A 10,271-nucleotide genomic window follows, 5' to 3' on the forward strand; every position below is an offset into this window, starting at 1 on the left:
GCAGGAAGCCGTTCTGGTCTTGTGTGGGCCTCTGGTACCTGGGAAGGATGTGGTTGCTAAGGCAACCACTTGGTGGGACTGGGAAGGGCCTGATGGAAAAGCTGCTCAGGAGCTTTCTCGAGGGGGTGTGGGCAGGGTTCCCAACCTCCATGTGGTGGCTGGAGAGCTCCTGAAATTACAACTGGTCTCCAAATGACAGAGATCCGTTCCTCTGGAGAAAATGGCTGCTTTGGAGGGTGGACTGTACGGCATTATACCCTGCTGAGGTCTCTCACTTCCCCAAACCCTGCCTTCCCCCGTCTCCAGCCCCCCCGATCTCCAGGTATCTCCCAAAACAGAGCTGACAACCCCAGGTGTAGGCAGGGGGGAAGGGGAGATGGCCCCTGGTGGAACACAAGGTTTAAGGCCCCTTTTTACCTCACAAGCCAAAATGTACTAGAAGTCTGTGAAGATACAATTAAGGCCCTCGTAAAAAATTAACTCAGCAACTTTTTCATGAAAGATATCTCTCTTCCCATGATGTTGATGGCTCTTCACACATCTTGGATCGGCAAGGAGAAATTGGGGCAAAGTCCAATAAAACCAGTGAAGGTGTGGCTGGCAAGACCCAACTGGGGTGGTGGATCCTCCACCCCGGTCCTATTTCCCTCCAAAACAAGTCCCTGCTTGGGGTGTGTGGATCTTCCACCCTTTATCTTATTTCCCTCCAAAACAACAACAACAAAAATTGCTGTTGGGTTGATAGGCATGATGGCCCTTCCAAGGAAAACCCGGAAGTGGTGTCAATCTTCTCTAGGAGTCGCTGGAAACAGTGTGGTTCTACCATAGAGTTTCTGGTGATTCCTAGAGAGGTGTGATGTCATGCCATTGACATTGGTGTCCCCTGTGTCCCTGCCACCTGGTCTCCCACTAATGGCCAGGCTGTGCCTGGCAACACTAAGTGGAGGGAAGGGGCAGAGTGGCCAGATTTGGGCAATCTGAGGTTAGCTTGCTTGGGTTGAAGACTTCATCAAGGAATGTCAGAGTTGCCAACTCTGGGTTGGGAAATTCCTGGTGATCTGGAGATTGAGCTTGGGGAGGGGGGGGTTAGGGAGTGAAGGGACCTCAGTGTGTATAATGCCATAGAGTCCACCCTCCAAAGCAGCCATTCCCTCCAGGGGAACTGACTTCTGTCGGACTCATTTGGACATCAGTTGTATTTTTTGGAGATTTCCACGTTCCACCTAGAGGATGGCCACAACCCTACCTCCAGCCGGTGCCAGTGGAAAGAAGACAGGGCTGAGCAGAAAGAGATTGCCTGCTCCTTTTCCCTCCCTGGGGCGTTTTGGGATTTAACCATAGAGGGTTTTTTGCCATAGCCTAGAGCGCCCCACCACTGATACAATGAGGTCACTTCTGGTTTTTGCCAGAAGTGACATCGCACACTCCAGCTGACCACTATTTCTCTCCCACTGGTCTCTGAGGTACTAGCGGCCGATGTGGCAGAGTGTCAGGAGCTCTCCTGCCATAGCAGGAGACCGAGCAAGCCTCTCTGTCGTCTGTCGCTCCTCTGCATCTTTCGCTGAAACAACTCTATGGATCCGTGTCTTAATGCCACACACCCTAAGCAGCTTTCCTTTGTTTCCACACAGAAATAGACTGATTGAGTTACAGTCGAAAGACCTGCTCCGATTATAATTATGAACGGGCTTCAGGAGAGCTGGAGCGGAGAAGCAGACCGTTATCCAAGGGCTGGGGCAGACCTGGGCTCAAAATCCTTGCTCACACATGAAGCTCACTGAGTAACTGTGGACAACTCCCCTTTCTCTAACCTTCACCTACCTTGTGAGGCTCTTGTTTGGTTAAAATCTACGTCATCCTGAACACCTTGGAGGAAGGGGCGGGACAAAAATGTAACAGACAGATATGGTTAAACAGACATTCGAAGAGTGTTCGTGTTCTTTTGATGGCAAAAACCAGACCCTGTTAAATTTCTAACTCCCTCCCTGACCTGACAAGTCCCGCCTGCAGGAAATCCTGTCGCTGCATGCCTGTCTGGCTTTGGAGATTTCACTGGGCCTTTTCTACTTGTTTTATAGCATATTTTCCCAAAGATGAGTTTTTTAAAAAATGTTTTGCCATCCAGTCACAGCTGACTTATGCAGCTTTCAAGGCAAGAGAGGTTCAGAGGTGGCTCTGCCATTGCCTGCCTCTGCAGCGCAACCCTGGGCTTCCTTGGTGGTCTCCCATCCAAATGCTGGCCATGACCGACCCTGCTTAGCTTCCAAGCTCTGACGGGATTGGGCTAGCCTGGGCTGTCCCACCACTGGGATGCCCCCAGAGAAATCCATGTACCTGCCCCCTGGCAGCCTGACTGCACTGGAATCGCGTTGCAGCTCCGGAAGTCGCTACCCTTCCCTTCATCCACCGTGAGTAAGAAGACCCCCAGTCGTAAGAAGTAGCTGACCAATATTATTATTGTTAGTAGAGTGGATAATGGCATTTGTCATCTTTCTCCGGCACCCAGGGCTAGAGAGGGTCATGGAAAGTAGCAAAGGCATCGCCTGCTTTGCACAGGTGGAAAATCAGAGACGGAGGCACCAAGAGGCGGCCTGAAAACCAAAGTGGGTGTCAGCCAAATCCTCCATCGTCTCTGCTCCACTGCCAGAGTTTAGGCAATCCCCTGGCCTCTCTCTCTCACTCACGAATTCTGTCAAGTAAGCCCTCAACTGGAAGCCATGGGGGGGGGCTATGAGTCCTGGGAAGGATGCAGTTGCTATGGCAACCCCTTGGCAGAGCTGGGAAGGGCCTGATGGAAGGGCTGCTGTGGAGTTTGCTCAGAGGGGTGTGTGGGTCGGGTTCCCAACCGCCAGGTGGTGGCTGGAGATCTCTTGGAATGACAACTGGTCTCCAAACAACCGAGATCAGTTCCTCTGAGGAAAATGGCTTCTTTGGAGGGTGGGCTGTATGGCGTTATATCTCACAGAGGTCTCTTCCCCTCCCCAAGCAACCCTTCTTCCACATCAGCCAGTGCCAGTGGAAAGAAGAGGGGGCTGAGCAGAAAGAGCTTGCCTGCTCTTTCTCCCTCCCTGGAGCATTTTTGGGATTTGACCATAGAGTTTTTGCCATATCCTAGAGTGCCCTCCCACGATATCATGATGTCACTTCTGGTTTTCACCAGAAATTACATCACACACCCCAGTTGACCATGGTTTTTCTCCTGCTGGCCTTTGCGGTGCAGGCGGGCAAGAGGGCAGATTGTCGGGAGATTTCCAGCCATAGTAGGAGACCGGGCAAGCCTCATGTGTGTCTCCTCAGCATCTTTCGCTAAAACAACTCCAAAAACCCACTGCCTAATGCCAAATACCACAAGCATATTTCCTTTGTTTTCACAAAGAAAAAGTCCAATTGAGTTACAGTCCAAAGGCCTGCTCTGATTGTGAATGGGCTTCATGTGAGCTGGGGCAGAGAATGGGGCTGCCAGGTCTTTACTTGGCTGGAGCGGAGGACTTAGTTTGAGGGGCGTTCCAGGGGTGGGCGGGAATGTTGCACAATGTCCCCAATACGATGACGTCACTTCCGGGTGATGTCTTCGTGCTGGGGATGTCACGCGGGGAACATTCTGGTGTTTGGGCAAACTCTTTTTTCGGCCTCAAAACCATAGAGTTTGCCCAAATACCAGAGCATCCCTGTGTCATGTCTCCTGTGTGATGATGTCACTTCTGGGTGATGTCATCATGCCGGGGACATCACATGGCGACATCTCTGTTTGGAGGTGGGTTCCCCCACTGTACAGCTGGCCAGCGGCGGGCTGAAGCCCTGAAAATCGGGGTTTTCCCGGTGCTGCCGGGGGAATGGCAACCCTAGCGGAGAAGCAGAGTGTTGAACAAGGACGGGGAAGACCTGGGTTCAAAATTCTTGCTCACATACAAAGCTGACTGGGTGATTGCGTTTGTGTTCTTCTGATGGCAAAATAAGGCTCCATTCGTTTCTAACTCCTTTCCTGGCCTGACAAAGCCCTGCCTGCAGGAAATCCAATTGTTGCATGCCCGTCTGGCTTTGGAGATTGCATTAGGCATTTCCTACTTGTTTTATAGCTTATTCTCCCTAACAAGAGGATTCCCCCCCCCATCAAGTCATAGCTGACTTATGCGACCCCGGTGGGTTTTTCAAGGCAGGAGACATTCAGGGGTGGTTTTCCATGGCCTGCCTCTGCATCGCTACCCTGGACTTCCTTGCTGGCCTCCCATCCAAATACTGACCAGGGCTGACCCTGCTTAGCTTCTGAGATCTGATGAGATCGTGAGCCTGGACTATCCAGGTTGGGGCACCATGAGGACTCAGCACTTTAAAAAGCGGCTGAGATCCACAGGCTGTTGAATTCTGCACGGAACATCAAATTTGGAGGTTTTGCTGCATGTGCCTGAATTGCACGCAGCCCGGAAGTCACTTCTGACTTATGGAGACCCTATGAATTAATGTCCTCCCAAACGCCCTCTCATTAACAGTCTTGGCTCAGGTCTTGCCGACGGCTTCCTTGATTAAGTCCCTCCATCTCCAGTTGGGTCTTCCTCTTTTCCTGCTAACCTCCAACTTTTCCTAGCATTATTGCCTTTCCCAGTGACTCGTTTCTTCTCATAATGTGACCAAAGTACAATAGCCCTCAGTTTCGTCATTTTAGCTTCTAGGGAGAGCTCAGGCTTGATTTGATCTAGAACCCACTCCTTTGTCTTTTTGGCAGTCCATGGTATCCATAAAACTCTCTTCCGACACCACATTTCAAATGTTCATGAGTCGGAACAAAAATATAGCAAAACCACCGAAGATGCTTAAACGCAGGGCTCTTTTTGTAGCAGGAACTCCTTTGCATATTAGGCGACACACCCCTAATGTAGCTAATCCTCCAAGAGCTTACAGAGCTCTTCTTACAGGGGCTACTGTAAGCTCTTAGAGGATTGGATACATAATATGGCTACATAATAGGCAAAGGAGTTCCTGCTACAAAAAGAGCCCTGCAAACGAATTTTACTGTTATAATAAGACATAAGAAATCATCAATAAGGCGTATATGTGTTTTCAGTACATTTATGGAAGTAAGGGAATGCATGTGTGATATAAAGCAAATTAAACAAGTGTATCAGGATCTAAATGCAGCTGAATTTCCCCCCCCCAGGCCTGAGAAGGACATCTTTTAAAAAAATTGCTTATGAATATATCAATGTAGGGGCAGAACCATTGTGTAGGGGCGAAGTTTAGTCTACCCCAGCATTGTTTCCCACAGTGAGCAGTCAATGCTTTGCGGAAGCTCACAAGTAGAGAAGAAGAAGAAGAGACTGGATTTATACCCCACCCTTCACTACCTGAAGGAGTCTCAGAGCGGCTTACAATCTCCTTTCCCTTCCCATCCCCACAACAGACACCCTGTGAGGTAGGTGGGGCTGAGAGAGCTCTCTGGAGAACTGCCCTTGAGAGAAGAGCTCTGAAAGAACTTGTGACTGACCCAAGGTCACACCAGCAGCTGCATGTGGAGGAGTGGGGAATCAAACCCGGTTCTCCCAGATTAGAGTCCATGCTCCTAACCACTACACCAAACTGGCTATGATATGAGGGCAACCTCCTTCTTCTATTGATGTCCCCAGCCAAATATGTACTTCCTCTTGATATGGAGGTTTCATTTAGCTGTAATGGGAAACCACTGCTGATAGACAGAGCTTATACAGAAGGGTATATTTAATACTTCCTAAACCAGTGGCCATAGTTCCATCTTGTGACAGTGAGTTCCAAAGGTGAAAGATGCACTGCATGAAAAAAAAGTACTTTATTTTGACTTTATGGACAATCAATGTCATTTGGGTGATCCTGACTTCAAATAGCATGGGGCAAAAGGTTCCCGCAATCCACCTTTCTCATGCCACTGTGACATTAGGGTGCAGTGTAGCAACATTTTGGAGTGGCGTTGGATCTAAAATGGGGTAAAAAAAACATGACAAATAAAGCAAATTTAAAAAATAAGGATGACATGCTGACAACAAATTAGGTAATGAATGATGTTGGCGAATCTTAGGAAACAAATGAAAGGAAGCAAAAGTCACACAACGACACATAAAACTACCTAAGGACAGCCCAAAGTACAGAAGAGGATATTCCTTCCCTAGCATCAGTCCCTAAAGCATTAGTCCAGAAACGCTGCGACATCCTTGCTTGACTAAGGCCCAAATGAATAAAGAGACTCAGTTGAACTTATTGTTTTGGACTGTGGGCCATCGGATGCGAGCTGATCCCTGGATCTGTGTCGTTCATCCGCAGAGGACTGGAATGACTGCCGGAAGGGTTAATACTGGGCTCTGCAAAACTGCGCATGTGTGAACATGCTGCCAATCCACCCAGATCAGCAGCCATTTATGTTGCTAAGGATTACTTAGATGAAAAGCGAATGGGAGGATTTACGAGTGATTTATATGATCTGTCTGTTTAAGCCACTGCCTGCCAAGAGGAGCGGCTGTGCAAGATGGAAAAGGGAAATACAACACCGTCGTTGCGTGTGAGAATGCAGATGTGAGAATGTGGATGTGAGACAAGCTGATTGCACTGTACTGTTACTGTTAAGAAGGAACAGGCAGAGGCGACTCCTGCCAAACAGCTTGCTGAAAAACCGGCTGCCTCATTGCAACTGGCAAACAGGGTGTGAACCCAAATGACAGGTGCTGAAGCAACCCTACTTTTCTCATGCATTGACATCCATGCGCATAGAGGGATGGAAGTGCTGGTCCTGCCCTCTGCCTATGTGCCGTCAATGGCTTGCGAGCATGGTGTCAACACTTGGAGGCAGTGCATGCACATAAGCTCCCTCCATGGAAGCAGGAACGCTGCTTTTTTCAAATGTTCCCCATCTCGGGGAGCATATGCGCAGAAACCTCCTATGTATGTAGATGTCATGCTCACTAGCCAGCGGTTGTGTGTAGTCAGGGCTATGGGGCAGTGCGCTTGCATCTGCTCCTTTTCTTTGAGCGCTGATTTCCATACATATCATGCCGTATGTGGCTCTTGAGCATCTGTTGCTATAAACAGCTCAATGAACCGTGTCCCAGTGCCACAGGCCAAAAGCACCATTCCTTTGCATCTACAAAGGAAAATGCCTGATTTGGTTAAGGCCAATTAAAAATTATGAACGGACTTCACAAGAGCTGGTGCAGGGAAGCAGAGCGCTGAGCAGGGACTGGGCAGCCTTGGGTTCCAATTCATGCTCACGTACAAAGTTTACTGGGTAATTGTAGACCACTCCATTTTCTCTAACCCTCACCTACCTCGCAAGCAGTGTTCCCTCTAAGCTGAGTTGGTGTGAGCTAGCTCACAGCTTTTTAGCCTCCAGCTCACACATTTTTGCTCAGCTCAGGAAGGATGGCTCCGGAGCAAACTAATTTATACAGTTGCCAGATCGCTTACTCACAACTTTAATGCCAGTAGCTCACAAAGTGGAATTTTTGCTCCCAGGACTCCACGGCTAAGAGGGAGCATTGTCTGCAAGGTTATTTTCTGGTTTCAATCTACATTATCTCTAGGATGGCCAGCTCCAGGTTGGGAAACTCTTGGAGATTTCGGGATGGAGTGAGGTCTGGGGAGGGGAGGGTTTGGAGAGGGGAGGGGCCTCAGCCAGATATAATGCCATAGAACCCGAACCCTCCAAAGCAGCCATTTTCACCAGGGGGAACAGGTCTCTGTTGTTTGGAACATAAGAACATAAGAGAGGCCAATGTTGGGTCAGGCTAATGGCCCATCTAGTCACACAGTGGCCAAAAATACCACCAGGTGGAGATCAACTGTAATTCCAGGAGAGCTCCAGGTCCCACCTGGAGGCTGGCAACCCTACATCGAGAGAAGCTCAGTGGAAGGGTGGGAAACAAATAAGGTCAAATGGGCATTTTAGAAGAAGAAGAAGAAGAGATTGGATTTATACCCCCCGCCCTTCACTACCCAAAGGTGTCTCAGACCTTCCCCTCTCCACAACAGACACCCTGTGCGGTAGGTGGGGCTGAGAGAGCTCTTGACAGAAACTGCTCTTTTTCAAGAACAGCTGTGCCAGAGTTATGGCTTGCCCAAGGCCATCCAGCCAGGTGCAAGTGGAGGAGTGGGGAATCAAACCCGGTTCTCCCAGATTAGAGTCCGTGCACTTAACCACTACACCAAACTGGTATTTAAGGGTGTTTGTGCTTTTGTGATGGTGAGATAGGACGGCAGTTGTCCTTTTCTATGGTCAAGTTGTTCATTAAGGAGATTTATAGGCTGTTGTATAAATGAGGTTCTTATAACAGTTCAGGGAAAAACAAAAACAATGTAGTAATAAAATCAGGAGAAGAGTAATTGTAAAAAAATATCCAGTAATTGTAAACAAATTGTTACAACAATAAGCAGCAGTTAAAAAACATACTAATGACGGCAGCAGTTACAAAGGAATGGCAGAAAGAAGTCCAGATGCAGCTAAAAACGAGGGGGGGGGAAACGATTTAATGCAAAAAACGAATAAGCTCAACTGAAACACTATTTGCCAAAGCCTAAGAAACAAAATCACAATGCCTTTATCTGGCATCTTAAGACGGAAATAGTTAGGCGCTGAGCAAATGGATAAAGAGAGTTAGTTCAAGAGATGAGGTGCCAACGGAGAGAAGACTCTGTCTCTTGCAGAGACCCATCTTGCTTCTGAAGAAGGGAGCATGCAGAGCTGAGGCTCTGATAGTGGTTTTAGCATAGGGGCGGGTTTGCGCATCAATGTGCCTCACATGAGGACTATGACACCCAGAAGTATCCTGCATGTGTGAATGGACCCAGCTCCGGGGCCCCAGATGCCATGTGCAATGTTTGTCAATTACCAGTCAGGAAGCATCATCAAACTACTTACTACCATGTGCAAATGCATCCATAGAGGTACCGACCAATGCTCCCTCTAAGCTGTGGAGTCTTGTAAGCAAAAATTCTACTTTGTGAGCTACTGGCATTAAAGTTATGAGTGAGCATTTTGGCTACTGCATAAATTAGTTTGCTCTGGAACAAACTTCCTGAGCAAAGACAAAAATGTGTGAGCCGGAGGCTAAAAAACTGTGAGCTAACTCACACTAACTCAGCTTAGAGGGAACATTGGTACCGACCAGTGTTCCCTCTAAGCTGAGTTAGTGTGAGCTGACTCACAGTTTTTCTAGCCTCTGGCTCACACATTTTTGTCTGAGCTCAGGGAGGATGGCTCCAGAGCAGTGTTCCCTCTAAGCTGAGTTAGTGTGAGCTAGCTCACAGTTTTTTAGCCACCGGCTCACACAGTTTTGTCTTAGCTCAGGAAGGATGGCTCCAGAGCAAACTAATTTATGCAGCAGCCAAATCGCTCGCTCACAACCTTAATGCCAGGAGCTCACAAAGTAGAAGTTTTGCTCACAAGACTCCACAGCTTAGTGGGAACATTGCTCCAGAGCACATTGATTTATGCTGTAGCCAAATCACTCGCTCACAACTTTAATGCCAGCAGCTCACAAAGTCAAATATTTGCTCACAAGACTCCAGAGCTTAGAGGGACCATTGGTACCGACATCATTCTAGGGCCCTGTGTAAAAATCCAGGATGAGGCCCCTGAAGCATTATTGCTTTCCCCAGCAGGAGCACATCCTCTTCTTCCTCCTTCCCCCTTTATGGGGTGGGTGGGCCCTTTAGAGGGCCATTTTCCCCTTCCAGGCCACCCCTTTTCACCCGGGGATAGGGCAGAGGTTGGCGACATTGGGCCACAGAGGGGTCCTGGTGGTAGCTGTGTATTTCCTGGGATTATAACGGATCAGTTACCCTGAAAAAAAAGGCTGCTTTGGAAGGTGGACTCTGTGGCATTGTGCCCCCCCAAACCCCACCCTTCTCAGGCTCTGCCCCCAAAATAACCTATTTCCCAACCCAGAGATGGCCACCTTTCATTGGGAGCCCCCACCTACCTACAGCTGCTAGCCCTATCTGCGGCCATCCCACCCCCCCAGTTTGTTTAAAACACCACCGTTCTTCCATAACGAAGCTCAAGGAGGCTTACGACATTAGGTGAAACAGACATGAAACAAACCGCACTAAAAATAAGAACATAAGAGACGCCAATGTTGGATCAGGCCAAAGGCCCATCCAGTCCAACACTCTGTCACACAGTGGCCAAAAACACCAGGGGCCATCAGGAGGTCCACCAGTGGGGTCAGGAAACTAGAAGCCCTCCCACTGTTGCCCACCCCCAGAGCACCAGTAACCTTGAGGGTGGATAAATTTAACATGTTTTTAATCCCCCT

General features: G+C 48.8%; 1 protein-coding gene across 1 annotated transcript in view; it reads right to left on the minus strand.

Annotated features, from left to right (window-relative positions):
- Positions 1–10,271, minus strand: part of CADM3 (cell adhesion molecule 3) — a gene marked incomplete at its 5' end in the record, with an annotated part of 31,786 nt that overhangs the window by 10,184 nt on the left and 11,331 nt on the right. The gene's annotated exons all lie outside the window — the stretch shown is intronic.

This window comes from Gekko japonicus, unplaced genomic scaffold (assembly GCF_001447785.1).
Source record: "Gekko japonicus isolate JY-2015 unplaced genomic scaffold, Gekko_japonicus_V1.1 scaffold5327, whole genome shotgun sequence".
Lineage (NCBI taxonomy): Eukaryota > Metazoa > Chordata > Lepidosauria > Squamata > Gekkonidae > Gekko > Gekko japonicus.